Source organism: Cygnus olor, chromosome 6 (genome assembly GCF_009769625.2).
Source record: "Cygnus olor isolate bCygOlo1 chromosome 6, bCygOlo1.pri.v2, whole genome shotgun sequence".
In the NCBI taxonomy this organism is placed as follows: domain Eukaryota; kingdom Metazoa; phylum Chordata; class Aves; order Anseriformes; family Anatidae; genus Cygnus; species Cygnus olor.
The window spans coordinates 37,000,658-37,013,036 of record NC_049174.1 but is presented as its reverse complement, the minus strand read 5'-3'; the positions used below and the strand labels follow the sequence as shown (position 1 = coordinate 37,013,036).

At 38.5% G+C, this 12,379-nt stretch overlaps 1 long non-coding RNA gene across 1 annotated transcript in view; it reads left to right on the top strand.

Moving 5' to 3' along the window:
• LOC121072367 overlaps positions 1–12,167 on the top strand; it is a 223,421-nt gene extending 211,254 nt beyond the window's left edge. The window contains exons 2-3 of the long non-coding RNA XR_005821159.1: positions 9,207–9,472; positions 12,002–12,167. This is a non-coding gene — a long non-coding RNA (uncharacterized LOC121072367). The remainder of the gene's footprint in view (positions 1–9,206; positions 9,473–12,001) is intronic.
• The last annotated feature ends 212 nt before the right edge of the window (positions 12,168–12,379 follow it).

The window sequence follows — 12,379 nt, the reverse complement described above, 5'->3', positions numbered from 1 at the left end:
ATTGGGTTTGGTGATCTGATCTCATCCCCCATTCGTGCCCATCACAAGGCTGTCACATGTTTTGATAGAATAAGAATATTCTTAGGATCACAGAAGTTGCCAAATCAAATTATGCCAGTAGCAGGTTAACCCGGTATCCTACCCTGTTATAGTTACTGCCAAATGCAAGCAGAGAAATCTCCTGGCTATGTAACAATAGCGGCTGTTTCTTTATATACATTGTGTGTTGTAAAGATAGTTAATATACTTTTAGAACTTTTTTTTTTTCTTTTGTCTTTTAATCTACCGAAGCACTTTGCCTCAGTTGGCTCAGTAATTATTTTGGTGTAAAAATGCATAAGCTTTTTTTTTTTCTTTTTTTTTTTTTTTTTTTTAATTTAAGAGAGGGCCGTGAGGATGGTTTAATAGGCAGGAGTGAAGCAGTTTGGCAGAGCTATTTCAGAAGCTTCAGTTACAGTTTACCCACATTTTGCCTGGCAAGACATGTGTATCCTTTGAAAAGAAAAACCTCACCAATAACTTATGAAGTAAGTTGGTGAAAAAAAAAAAAAAAAATCCCTGGCCCCTGCCAACCCCAACAAACTAGAATATTAATAAGTATGGAATTTTACCCTTTCTGCAGAATGAACTTGACATCCAGATCTGGACACAGGACCTACCAGCACTCCCCTCAGCCAGCAGGGATCCTTGTATTATAAAAATAGAATCACATTTCAGGCTTGAGTATGTTACACAGCAACAGTTCCTGTTGAGAGCATCTCTCGGCATCCAGCTCAATGATTTAAAAAGAAAAAAGCCTATATAGTACTGATTAATGGAAAGGCCTGGATACACTGGTGGATCTGGAAAGCATCTCATAATATTTGACAGACAAGATGTTTTTTTATACTGATGGGATTTGATCATTGTTTATGAAATTATGTGACTGACATAGCATCACTTCAAATGCACTGTTATTTTTATACTAGCATTACAGCTGGTCTAATAATTTGGATAATAAATTTATTTTGGTGATAACTCATCAAATTTATTCAGAGTTCTTATCAATATTTTCATGTATCAATATTCCATATGAGAATTCTTATCAATATTTTTCCATATTTGTTTTTCTTAAAAAAAATTCCTCAGAATTAAACTTGCATTAAACTTGTATTAATATAAAACAAACTAGTTGATTGATTTGAAATGGTGACATCATTTTACTACAATCTGTAAAGGATTACACTTGGCTTAAATTTAAGAAAAGGAGTGGCCCCACTGACTTCGACATGAGTATTTCTAAGTTAGCATAGGCCTATTTAGGATATATACAGATAGCTAACCAACCTTTCTTTTCCACCTGCAGATATACTTGTTCCTGGGCTCATGTGTTCCTCTTGTTTCCATGCTTGCTTTTGCCTCTTTTCTTCTACGTTACTTTCTTCTAAAGTCACAACCCCCTCTCCTCACCTTAGATGGTGTTTTCACTTGCAAGTGGCACAGAATTATATTTTGCAAGGACTATTATTAATTTTAAAATGTTGATGACAATAGAGGAACAAAATACAGGAGGATTTGGGCTTCTGTACCATGAGTGTATGTATACAAGAAAAGCTGAGAACCCACCTGGAGAAAGCTGGCCAAGACCTTTCCAACCTAAAACAATTACCAGCAAAGGCAAACAAAGATACTCTAACTATGGACAGACCTTTGCAGGCTGAATATGATCGATTCTGTGTGGACAGTTAATAATGTGTCATTAAGGAATAAACCAAAATGGAATTTAGGCTGTCTGCTCAAGCAGTGGGAAGAGAGGAAGGACATACTTGTTCATTCCTATTTTTATAACAATAAGATTTGGATTAATTTACAACAGCAGTTCTGTGGAGATGCTGGACCCCTAAAGAGAGACAGAGAAAAGAGGGAACATGGAACAAATATAATTGTCTTGAAAACTATGGATTAATAAGAACAAGCCTGAAAAGGTCTCTTTATTTACCTCCCTTGAGTCACTGTGTAAAGCCCAGCCCCTGCTTCTATCAATGTATAAAATTGTCACCAGAGATCACTCAGAAAGAACTACATGTAAATATATATCTTCAGCTGAAATATAGCAGAAGCTATACAAACCCCAGCATGTTAACATCTGTCATAGCTACTTTACATTAAGATTTTCAGAAACTTGTGTTATAGCTCAGCCGTCACATCTGATTATCCTATCACCTTGAACACCTAAAATGATTTGGGAGGAATATATATGTATATATATATATCATTTTATATATATAAAATCAGGTATTTAAATTTAGAGTGATGTAAGTGCTGTTAGTTGAGCCATGATCTAGCTCATACTTAAGCATGTGCTAAACTTCACTCATACAAACAAACCCAGAATTGACAGCAGGGCTTCTGAATGCCATTTTGTGCCTCTGAATATCGAAAATGCAGATGGTTTAAAAATATCCATCAGTTTAACCAGCACAGCACAATGCAAAGTATGTCAGTCCACCGACAGAGAGCCAAATGCAGGAAAACTGTATGCAGAGAATCACTTTTAGTGAGCAAGGATTACAATCAGAAGGGTTAATGTCATTCATAATGTTGCTTGCATATGCAAATGTTCATTTTATCCTTTGCTCATGCCACTGTTCTCTGTGATGATGACCATGATGTGTAGCTCTTGGCCTTGTGATAGATACAACAGCAGGGAACAGAGCTGAAATATAGAGAGCAAATACAAGTGATACTCATAGGTACAATTATGAAAACATACTTAGTGGTTACAGTTTCTTCAGTTATCAGATACATAAAAGGCATAAAAAAAAAAAAAAAAAAAGCCTAAATACATATTTAACCAATTGACCAGAATGGCAGTAAAGGAGTTTTTAACATATTTTGAAAAATTGCCTAAATACATATTTACCCAATAGACTGGAACAGCTCCTTCAGAGTCTCTCTGGTCTCTTGGGTATGTAATACGTGTTTTTAAAAACTGCCTGACTATATATTTACCCAATAGACCAGAACAGCTATTAAGTAAATAATACACATTATATAACTCTGCCAATGATTATATATATATATATATAAATATATTGCTTTATAACAATAATATTTTAAACAAATGCAAAGAAGATAAGAAATTAAATAAAAGGTATTTGCTAAGATGGTGAAAGGATGGGAATCTGAAGTTCGTGTATGTATGTCATGCTAGAAAATTTCTCAGATTGCTAGTGTGCTATTGTGTGTGTGTTTAAAGTACAGGGCATTGTCAAGTACATCAGTGCCTGGGGTGCTTAATATAGAAGAAGGAACAGCAGTTGGGAGTTGGAAAGGTCTGGCAGAAGAGAGAGGGAAAAAAAAAAAAAAAAAAAAAGAAGATATGAATCATAAATTCCCAGGAAGGATGGGTAAATCAAGCAGTTAATTTTGAGAAAGCCTAAAGATAGTACATGAAACACTGAAAAAAAAAAAAAAAGAGGAAAGAGGGATGGCATCATGGCATATGAGACCTATGTACCTCAATGCAGTATACAGAAGGACAGTCTAACTCAGTACAAGTTGTTCTGTCTTCTTCATATTTGCATTAAACGAAAATCATCAGCTCCATTTGTTGAAGCATTAAGGACCCTTTCTGCAATGATGTGAAGGATCTTAGACTGATAAAGGTTCCAGGATGATTTTTCATTAAATCTCCATATGTGTTTTAAAATATAATTACAATTAATAGCATACTCTGATTGGAATTTTTTCCCCAGTGAAATAATTCACTTTTGAAACTAAACTCGTGAACACTTACTGATTTCTTTTTGATCTGACCATGTTTTGGATTGTTTTGAAATCACAGAGGAATGAATCAGTCTTGCTCTCACTCTGTCCTACAACACAGTGAAGGAAAAGCAACAGAAAGTGTGAGAGAGAAATAACATTTCTCTAATATAATAATAATTCTTTGAAAACAACTCTGTCACTTCAGTATTTAGTTTTTCTTTTTTCTTTTTAAGTTCAAAGTTCTCAGTGGGTAACACAGTAAGGAAGGTTTCTTATACTTTGCACAGATCTCCAGGTTGGCAAAAGATGAAAAATGGCCAGGAAGTGATGGAAAGCAGTGAAGCCAAATTTTACTACAGACATATTTTTTCCATAGACAAAGTTCCTGGCCAGGCCTCATTTTTCAGTGAAACTTCTCTGCCATCCATGCAAATTGAAAATAGCGTGTTATCTGGTTGGGCAGCAGATGCAGACATGTCAGCACAAGGCTTCCTCACGTACCTCTGGGGAAATGTATAAAATGGCTTGCACCAGCCGCTGAGTCCCACAAATGTAGGGTTAATGCTCTCCCAGGCCTCCAGGTGAGAAGCTGAGCAGACCTTCCTGGCTGCCACCCTCCTGCTTGGTTTTTGCAGCTCCCGCTATGCTACTACAAGAGCCGTGGTACACAGTGGAGGTAGCGATGGTGAAAAAAGTGCGACAGTGAACGAGGAGCTCCAGGGCACTTTACCTTTATTTTTTGCTTCAGCTTTCATAGCCAAGCCCATAAAAGAAGTCCATAACACAACTGCTACTCATCAGTTCAGTATCACTGGTGATGCAGTCAGCAAGAGGTTTTTGGCTATTTTGCTATTTTACCTCATTAAACTCTTAACTATATCAGCTAAAGCTCACCTCTTCATTTATTTAATGAGCTGCTGAATGTCATTATTAACTTAACCCTGGATAGCAAATGGCTGTTCTAAATCAAGAGCTCACTGGCCCTGCTGACCACACAGCTGGGCACCCTTGGCTTTCCCAGAGGACCAAAAGTCATCTCATGCCGTGTACCACCACAGCAGGTTGCCGGATCTGGGCACGGTTCCTCCCCGCACATCTTCCCATGCCCTGGCTCAGGCTGGGGTTGTTTCCCCCCGCCCAAAAGTGACCTCTTTGTTGGGAAGGGACAAATAAAGGGTACTGAGAATTCTGGGGAAAGATCCAAGCCCCACCTACTGTTTTCTGTGGAGCCCATTATTTCATTTCATATTTGCTACTAAACAACCATCAGCTTTTTTTTTTTTTTAAGTTGTTACCAAATTCATCCAGTCTTTGACTCGGCAGCTGATGGGTGACAGTGTCTATATCCAATTACTGTCCCTGTACTCTACAGTTTCCATTTCCTGAGCTTTTTAAGTGAGAGTCCGCTATGCTAGAAACAGTAAATTGAAGGTAACACTAATCAGTGCATCTATCATATCTGTAAAGTTTAGAATAAACATATATTTATATTTATATCTGGCTGTTTGTTAAAGTAGAGCATTATTTTTGTTGTATCATTTCCAATCTCGCTATTCACTATTTAGCAGCCTTCCTGCAAGACACAAAATCCATTGTGTAATAATTTCTAGCAGACTGCAGGAGTGTAAAAGTAGACAGTGTTTCCTTCAAAAATGGAATCATCTTTCACAGATGTAGATGTGTACTTGTTATGCCAAGATGAGACAGATGTGGCTCTATTCACTCAGGGACAGGTGCGGAGGAAGAAGAGATAAAACATTTGTAGAAAGTGTAAGCAACTGCATCGCTGTTGTTAAATAAATAAACATTCTGCCAAAAAAAAAAAAAAGAAAAAAGAAAAAAAAAAGTTTATTTGCTTATTTTTTCCAGAATGTTTATTTTAAGCTGCAGCTTAGCTGTGATTTATTCAGATTTATGTTCTTGTATCGATTTAAATTTATAATATGCATTCTATATATAAACATCTGTTTGTATATAATTAGGGGAAGGTACATCAGCACACATGAAGAGCACATATGCACATACTTGCACACACATAGCTAGTACATAGACATAAAGGCACATGCATACAGGTGAAGAATGGGAAGATATCTTCATAAATTTTGTGAGGCTTTTTGTGTGCATGCAAAAGGATCGGAGGGAGAAGAGAAGCAGATGCTGGTGTCGCTTACCATGGATTAAGCCAGTTCAAGCTCAAAATTACAGGACTGAAGTTTGTGACTGTTGAAAAGCCTAATTGGCCTTTGACCACATGGACACTAACAGGAAACCTCCATAGAGAAGCTTCCTCACATAGCCCTAGGGGAATGCATAAAATGGTTTGGAAAACCATACGAAAGAGCTTGAAACTGGATAAAAGTTGGCTCCTAAAATCAGAGTCCAGAAATGGCTGGGGAAAGGGTTCTGCAGCCGAGCAAGCTGAGGCTTGGGGTCAGTGGAGAGAGGAGGTGGCTCAGGTGCTGATAAACTTGTTAAATTTATTACTGCTTTCTGTCTATTGGATTTTGTTTGTTTGTTTGTTTATTTGTACGTTTGCTTTGTTTTCTGTTAACCTTCAGTCCAGCTTTCTGTGAATTTGCCATAGAAAGAGACAAACCAAAATACACTTGGCAGCACTGTGACTTTCTCATCCAAACCAGGTGAATGAATTGCAGGAAGCTCCCCAAAGAAAAGCAAAAGCCACCTAAAAGGCGCAGTGATGGGAAGCAGCAGCTTGTCCTCTAACCATAAGAAATCCCCATGCATGAGCCGTAGACACTAAACACTACCACATTTCCCTTGGAGGCTACTGTATTTTCCTCTTGCTTAGATTTGGGAGCCATCAATGAGGATTTCGTGGTGAAAGGAGGAGCAGTTTGTCAAGTGGTGAATACAGTTTGCTTGATAGCTACTGTAGACTTGGGAGGCTGGGCCAAGTATCCCAGCCCATTAAGGGAATTCACAGCAATCATAAACTGTGAAAAAAATGGCCAAGGGAGGCTTTACCATTCAGGGGAAAACAGCTAACCTTATCCTGACCTCCCCTGCCCTGCAGCACGGACCTGTGTCCCACTGGCCAACTTCTCCCAGCCAAGAAAGTCCCTCCGGGCTGCTGACTTCTGGCATGAAAGAGATTTCAGGCATGAGGTCATCGAGATGCAGAGACCTGACAGAGGGAATGAGGAGATGTTTGTCCTGGGCTTTTGCTACATCACTTTGGAGAGCCTGGGCCCATGCATTGCCTGCAAAATTGTTCTTCAAGAGAGGGTCCTCAAATCCCTTTGCTAGCTCTTGCTGAGGTCCATATTGCCAATTTGGTGCTTAGCTTTATGCTCATTTGCAACCAAGTTCATTAGAGAGGCGGCTACGAACATGCCAAGGGCCCCATTCCTCCCAGAGACAGCAAGTGAGAATGAGCACAGACAAGAGGAGAGGCAGTGCCGTGAAGCCTGGATGAAGCTGGATTGCTTTTCTCTGAAATATTTAAGCGAGCCAGGGGAGGGAGGAGAGCAGGAATGACAGAGATGGTGAAGGAAGTAAGAGTGAGGATCCACAGCTGTGAGGAGGACCAGGAGGAGGAGGGGGAGGAGGCAGGGAAGGAGAGAGAAGGATGATGTTTTGCCTTTTTTTTTTTTTTTTTTTTTTTTAAAAGAAGCACATTAATCACAGCTCCAAAACAGGAATCAGGGTGGGAATCAGCAGCTGGGAGAGGGAAAGAAAATGGAAAAGATGATTTCTCATTTAAAATACATTTCTTCAATCATAACTCTGAACGAAAGTGGGAATTTGCAGCTGGGCACAGAAGAGTGGTCCCTGATCAGAGGAGAAGGAATGAGCTCTGCAGCCTGCCCCTGGTCTCCAGTCAAAGGGAAGGGGAGGTGGGTGGTGGAGGCCTCTGTGGCCAAAATCAGGTAGCATTGCTCAGGGTGATCTATGCAAAACATTCCTGCATCCCACTTCTGTGCAGCACAACAACTGCAAGTGTTTATTTCTGTGTCAGAACAAGCAAGATGCAAATGTTAAAGTAAAGTGACTTTTCTATTTCTACAAGTGTGTTAGCTTAAAGGTTTATTTTCTTCCTTTTTTTTTTAAGTTTCTTAGCCATGTGAGGGTTGTTTCTTTTTTTTTCTTTTTTCTTTTTTTTTTTTTTTTTAACCTAGCTTTCATAGCTTGACCAATGAATCCAGCTTAACAAAAATATTTCTCTTTGTAGGCTGAACATTCAAAAACTTCACTGGTTTAAGTCCAAATGTGAGATGTTATTTTGTTTGAATGCCAAGAATTGTACAAAAATAAATAAATAAATAAATAAACAAACACAGTTTCCAGGGGCATAATATAAATTCTCATGAAGTCTTGAGGAACAATGTTTAAATACTATTCAGTGAGACTCAGTAAAATTTCTCTTTTTGCATATCTCTAAGCACTGCATGTATGGGACTTGCCATGTGTGGCAACAGGAGTAGGGGAAAGCAGACTCTGTGCTTGCTCCCCAGTGAAGCTGGACATGCAAAGTGTGTTGCCACAATACTGTTACTTCCTTTACATTTATATTTTCTACACCCAGTCACTGATTTGCTCCTTATTTAAGCAACATTTTCTTGATAAATTAAAAAAGCAGCAATAGCCATTACTGCAGGCTATATACAGCCTCTAATATCACTTAAGCATATTACAGAATATAATATCTGGTACTTAACGACTAACTTGCATATGAAAGCTCACATAATGTCTCATAAAACCCTTAAAATGGCTTCAGTTTAAGAGTCTCTTAAAAAAAAAAAAAAAAAAAAAAGGAAAGAAAAAAAACACCTTCAGGGAATATTGTAAATGAAGTAGCACTCCAGCCTTAGAAAAAAAAAATTCACACACTTGCAGAAATTTTTAATATAAATTGAACACATTAAAAATTAATTTTGCATGACCATTTCGCATTGCAGTGCCAATGCATAGTTAAGATAAGGCCTTAACTCTTCTTTGTTTAAAGTAACGTGGAAACATGTCTCTCTCTCCATTATCTGTACATAATTATAATTTTCATTAATCAGAAATTGGAACCCCATCCTCTTTAATGACAGCCCAGCTGGAGATCAATGAAACCCTACCTGTGTCACTGAGGAAACTTGCTATAAACTTTTAGCAAACTCATTAAAGAAAGGTGTGACCTCGCAATTAGATATGGATATGCAGAACTGGGTGCACGCTTATGTCTTATGCTAGTCAGGAAGAAGAGTTTGGTTTGCTGGGAAAATAGACGGTCTATTTTATGAGACTTTGCTAGCAGAAATCTTGTAGATTCTCCAGTGACGTCAATTGTCAGATTTGAAGACTCATCTGACATAAATGCTGGCATCAAAGACGCTACACCAAGAAGCAGTTTGAAGATATTACATTTCAGTGAGAAGTATATATAGAAAAGATCTTTACCAATTTTTTTTTACCTTTTTTTTACCTCTTTTTTTTTTTTTTTTTTGTAGCTTTTGATTGGACTCATGACCACAGCTTTATGGCAAGGAATTCCCCTGCCAGGCACTGGTCACAACTGGACGCTGATGAATGCCACAGGCCACATCCCGTGCCAGCAGGAGCATGCTGAGATTTGTGCTCTGTACTTCGGGCGACTGCTCTTAATGGGAGAGAAGTGTCCTGATCTCTCGGATGTCACCACGTCACAACAGGCAACAAAGTCTTCCTTAGATGGATTTCTGTATAAGACATACTTGCTTCTTTTAGTATCCCAAATGTATGATATTGTATTCCTTTATTATGTAATTTATCTATGGGACTTAGACCAGGTTTATAACCCCATTCTGAAAGTTTATTTCCCATACATATTTTATAATAAATACATTCTTCTATGTCAGGAATTAAAACCTAAGTGAATGTTCACCATTTGCATTAGAGATGTTGCAGAAACAAAATACTTTGCAGTGTGGATTTCATAACTTCTATGACTTCTTTATCATTAATGCCCTGTTTATATATATATTTTTGCAAATTAAAATACGTTTTTTAGCTCAAACCAGTTCTAACAATATTATCAAAATAAATTAATTCATCTTCCTCCACATCCTCCTTCCTAATAAAATGTTACTTCAGGTACAAAAGAAATCTCCCACAACAACAACAACAACAAAAGACAGTTTCATTCCAAATTGTCTCAGAACTTGCTGTGACTTCTAAAATAGAAATTGGACCTTGAAAATAAATATGCACATGGAGCTGCATAGCACTGCAACAGAAAAACTAGCGAGAATGGCTGCTAGAGAAAATGTACCTTCTTGAACATGTGTAGCTAAATCCTACAGCATTTAACTGTGATTTTAATTGAGAAAGCCTTGACAAAGGATTAAAGCCTTCCACCAATGTACAAAGAGGCAGCAATCTGTTGTGCTTCTTCCCTATAGAGAAATAGTAGGAAAAATGGATGATTATGAAAGAGCAACGATGTCTTTGGATAGTTTTTCTGTCGTGCTTGATTTTGGTTCTGTAAGTACTGTTCCCCGCTTGGATTTTGCTGGTTTTTCATGGTTTTGGGAAAACACACAGGTATTTCTAAAGGCACTTCTGGAAATGTATAGGCCTGTGTAGAAGATGCAAGTACCTTCAGAAGAACGTACACAAGAAGACAGGAGCACTTCCTCCTGCCTCTCCTAATCACATCTTTAATCTCTTCATGTGGTTTATGCCTGTGGCTTTCTTAAGATGCCTCAGCACCTCCAGCTACAGACCATAAAAAAGAACCTACAAGGTAGACTGATAAGGCTGGTAAGCCATCCTCACCACACTTGTGGCAGGCTGTTTAAAATAACCTGCATTTTCTTAGAGAACCCTTACCTATCAGGCTAAGAGCTTCTTAAGAATGACGCGTTGTTTTTGTGGTTTAGGTAGTGGTGCAGAAATGGAATTTCTAGCTACATGGTTCAGCATTTGAGACACAGGGAGCTGACTTTGCTGTACTTGGGGATGAAGAGAGCTGCAGGGTCACTGAAGAGAGGTGGAGGTGCCTGGAAGACTATCATAAAGGACTTTAAGCAAGGTTTGGGAAGGTTAGCCCAAAGTGAGTGGGGAAGTGGTGCAAATGGGGAAGGCAGAAATGAGCAGGAATACCAAGGAAACATCTCACTGCCCTGCCAATGCAGAGATGTGGTGCTTGCCCCCTTCACCCAAACACTCACCTGCAGGGCTGCACAACATGCAGGAACTGGAAAGCAATGCACTGCCTGGGAATGATAGAACAGACTTACTGTTGTACTATGGGAAGAAAAAACAGGTCAAATTTTGAAAATGTTTCTCAAAAAAAAATGTAATGTTCCCATTTTCAGATGTTAGTTTTGACAATGAGACTTTGTCTTCACTCACAAACAATTCCTAGCTTCTGTTACCCTCCCTGCATCACTACTCAAATTTTCCACTTGACAGTGGAACTTTTCTAATATTTTTTTTTTGATCTTCCCAAAGGCATTATTTTTTCCAATAAATTTACCACTGATCCTGTCAACAAAACAAACATACCCATCTACTCTCAAGGCTGATTTCAGATTGGACATATATGTATCTGCAGATCTGTGGCCACAGATGTATATGGTAGAGTTCAGCATGGAAACTATTGTGTTCCTTATGGGATAGATTCTTTCTCCCTTTCTACTGCAAAGTTGTAAGAGAATAAAAAGAAATTGTCTTTCACTGCAAGTCAATTTGTGGGATATAATGGCACAATTTAGAAAGGAATATTGCAGACAGTAAGACCACTTGCATTAGAAGTCTTGAATCAGTTTGTAGGGCTATATATTTCTATAGCATTGTGTTTTGTTGTGTGTGAAGTTTAATAAGAGATGTAAATCTACAAACAGCAATGGTATTGCCATAAAATATAAAAGATTCATGTATTATAAATAGATATGATAAATAAATTATTTATATGAACGTATATTTGTGTGTGTATGTGAGCACACGTTCACTTTCCTTTTTGAACTAATTAGTGGCAAAGTCATCTATTGTGCATTGCCCTGTGTGCAAGAGCTTTAATGACATACCCTGCAAATAGCTGAAGGTAGAGCCTGCTTCATACTGAGATGGAGCAGCTCAGACTCATTCAGGTGGGGAACATCACAAACCATGATCTGAACAAAAATATCCAAGTCCAGCGAGGCTCAGGGTTTGTTTGGAAGTGCCGAGGCAGCTCTGAGAGCATCAAGCTGGCAGTCTGCTGCAAGCACAATGTAAGGGATAGCACAGGCTCTCTACATCACTGTCCAAAATCTTTTTGCAGGTAAATTTGAATTTTAACAATCTGCTGCACGTGTTACTGCAGTTTTCGGCAGCCTCAGCAACAGCCGTGCCGTGACAACTTCTTTCCCTGCACTGACTGACAACGCACCTCCCAGCATGCCAGCTTCTCTGGGAGCACGTGTACTGCTCATTAGGGTTAAGTCACATGAACTATCTGGTAGGCACTTATGGTGATAGATTTCTCCTTGGTAACCTGTTCATCTAAAGATAGTGGGCTATACAACCTCCTATTTTTAGGATGGGTGGGACACTTCTAAATTAAGACATGAGCAAAACAAAACTGTAGGAGAGCTCCAGAACATTAAAGAAAAATCCTGTGTGACTTCAGTTATGTTATTAACTTTTCCACTTTTGCTGC